Raw genomic sequence first — 3,559 nt, 5'->3', positions numbered from 1 at the left:
CATTTTGGGTGATTTTAACATACATAATGTTGAATGGTTATTGCATTCTGCCAGGACTGACGACGCTGGTCTAGAGTGCGAGCTGTTTGCAGGATCGTTTAATCTCACCCAGCTGGTAAAGCAACCAACCAGAATACCTGATAATCCTGACCATAATGCCCATCTCTTGGATTTATTTATGACAAATAATCCCGATCAACACAGGATAGAGGTACAGTCACCACTTGGATCCTCTGACCACAATCTCATCAAAGACTCATTAGTTAACCCCCCACACCTCCCCATTCTGAACCTGTCAGGGTGACCCGATGGCACGTTGATAGGGCAAACTGGGATGGATTTAGAAATTATCTTGCTGACATTCCATGGCAGTCATTCTTCTCTAGTGATCCCAGTTCTACCCAGTCCCACATTTGCGACTTAATACTAGCTGGTATGTATTTATTCATACCAAGTCAACAGTTCAGTAAAAGATCGAACTCTCCAAAATGGTTTGATGGCAACTGTGCCAGAGCAACAGCCCAAAAGTCATTAGCATATAACTCTTACTTAAAATCGAAAACATCTGAATCATTCTCTCAATTTAAAATTGCTAGAAATCATGCAAAAACTGTATTAAATCTAGCTAAATCAAACTTTCTTCAAAACCTAGCATCAAAATTACCTAACAACCCTAATGACAATAGAATATTCTGGTCAACACCTAATTCTTTCAATAATAACTTTAACAAGTCATCTTCCATTCCCCCACTAAAATCTTCGGATGGCAACATTACAAATGACCCACGTGGGAAAGCGTATATTTTTGCCAGTACATTTGCCAGAAACTCTACCATAGACGATACCAGCCAGAATATCCCAGTAACAGAACTTGACTCTCCCGAAATTGCCCCACTTAGAATACAGACAAGATACGTAAAATCCATCCTAGACAATTTACCTACCAGCAAAACTCCAGGCCCAGATGGAATTCCATCAATTGTTTTGAAAAAGTGTTCCCCTGAACTTGCCTCTGTTCTAGCTAAATTTTTCAGACTATGCATACGTACTTCTTTATACCCAAATTCATGGAAAGAAGCCAATATCCACCCAATTCCGAAGAAAGGTAGTTCGTCTGACCCCTTTGATTACAGACCAATAGCTGTCACGTCTTCTCTTAGTAAGGTATATTAATAAGCACATTGTTAAACATCTTGAATCCAACAACTTAATTAGTGATAGACAGTATGGTTTTCTCCATGAAAGATCCACCATTGACATACTCAATCTCCTAACTCATACCATCCATCAATCAATTGCTCTACATGGAGAAACTCATGCAGTAGCTCTTGATATTTCTAAAGCTTTTGACAGAGTATGGCACCATTCCCTGCTGTCCAAACTCCCTCGCTATGGACTAATGTCTTTTGTTCCTTTGATTTCTTCATATCTTAGCGACAGGAAAATAAGAGTAAAAGTAGATGATGTATATTCCAATTTCCACTCAATTAACCCCTTAACCGCGGGGTGTCATTTTCGTGATGCTTGGAAGCAAGGGATCATACCCCGGGGTGTCACTTTTGTGATTCTGTGTTATTTTGAATTCGCCCGGGCTTTCAAGTGGTGGCTTGTATCATCTATCAGTACTGCCAATGTCCAACACTAGTCAGCACTCCAAGTCTCATCTGTACTCCCATCCATTGTTGACAATTTAGCCATTTCTCCCTGTTCTTGACTCCCCTCCCTACCTCCCCTCCATTACCCTCTCCTCTCGCCTGCCCGGCCGTGCTACACTAAGTAAATCTTCCCTGGAATTTTCCACTGATTTCATCCATTGAAATAAACCCTATCCCCTATTCTTATACCAAATAATATATACAAAAAGGAAATAAGGTAAGTGAGAGTGCCATACACCTGGAATTGGCTAATTATCACCTGACTGCGCCTCATGTGCACTCATTTGCTAATTTTCGCTGTTTATTTCCCCTTGAAATATGCCGTATAATCTATTCTCGTAATAAAAATATATATAAGAAAGGAAGGGAGAAGCCTAAGTGATATTTACATTCACCTGGAACAACCTAATTATTACAGGCCACCACAGTGTATTCTATGCTAAGTAAATCTTCCCTGGAATTTTCCACTGATTTCATCCATTGAAATAAGCCCTATGCCCTATTCTTATACCAAATAATATAATAAAAAAAGAAATACGGTAAGTGATAGTGCCATACACCTGGAATTGGCTAATTATCACCTGACAACACCTTACGTGCACTCGTTCGCTAATTTTCGCTGTTTATTTCCCCTTGAAATATGCCATATAATCTATTCTCGTAATAAAAATACTGTATATATAAGAAGGGAAGGGAGAAGCCTAAGTGATATTTACATTCACCTGGAACTACCTAATTTATTATGTATTGTCTAGATTTCCTGCCAGTCATTTCGTAGCTATATATTAGCAGCTGTCACAAGGCTGACATTGGCAGTATTGCACTCCCCCTAGGCAGGCCACCAGTATCAGTTTACTGTCGTCTTTCAAGATGAAAGTACATTGGATTTGCGCATGTCAAATTCCACCACTTTTTAGCCCTATCCAAAGGACCCTTTGTCCTCTATCCCCTACTGAACCTCCTGTGGAAAGAGGTAAAGGACTGACAAATGATAGAGAGTGACTATGATCTTTCTGGTGAGTTAAACAGTGCAAGTGGAAATGTAAATAATGTGCAAATAATGTGTAAACAGCAAGTGAAAGCAGTGAATGTAAATATAAGTGAACAGTGGAAAATAGTTTTATAAGTTACTGCAAGTGACAGTGCCTAACAGTGTAAATAAAACAGAAATGTAAATAAAATAGAGAATGTAAATAGAAATATAAATGAGTAGTATTATAAGAATACGAGTATATATACTAGGAGTAATGAAAGTGAAAGTTTCACTCTAGCATGTATGAATACTATGAGTTATGAAAGTGAAGGTGAAAGTGACATTCAATCTCAACGCTAGTATACAGGACGAGAAAGTGAATGCTACGTATTTTACGGAAAGAGAAATTGAATGCCTACAGTGACAATAAACTACTATTACTGAAGGAAACTTATGAATAAAGACTGTAGATATATATAAGTGTTATATATTAATAGAAATATAAAGTGTGAGGGTTTTTATAAATAATAAATGACAGAACACCAGCGGCGAATGATCGCAAGTTGGAAGGTCATACGCCCTCGTAATTTTCATTGCTTTCACAGTTTTTTTTTTTTTTGGAGTATGGATTCCAAACTATTTGAGAATCATAGAATAGTGTTTCTAGCGATAATATCAGGCTGTGGATATCATATTACGGGTTGTCGGGAAGTGTAAAGTGGAGACTTCGTTACCCAACTTCAGAGGTCTCCACGAGTCCTACAGTACTTGACGAAGGCTAAACAAACATCCCAGGAGAAAGCTGAAGGTATGTGCCATATGCATATGTAATTTTAATATTCTAGGACTAATAACTAATTTTTGGCAAATATTTTTAGAAAGTCTGTCGGAGCGCGAATATGCCCGCAGGAGCTGCAAGTCAAAGCAAAAC

The sequence above is a fragment of the Coenobita brevimanus genome, chromosome 110 (assembly GCF_032717465.1).
Source record: "Coenobita brevimanus isolate Jiangsu-jjx chromosome 110, ASM3271746v2, whole genome shotgun sequence".
NCBI classification, from domain to species: domain Eukaryota; kingdom Metazoa; phylum Arthropoda; class Malacostraca; order Decapoda; family Coenobitidae; genus Coenobita; species Coenobita brevimanus.
Note: the sequence above shows the minus strand (reverse complement) of the source record.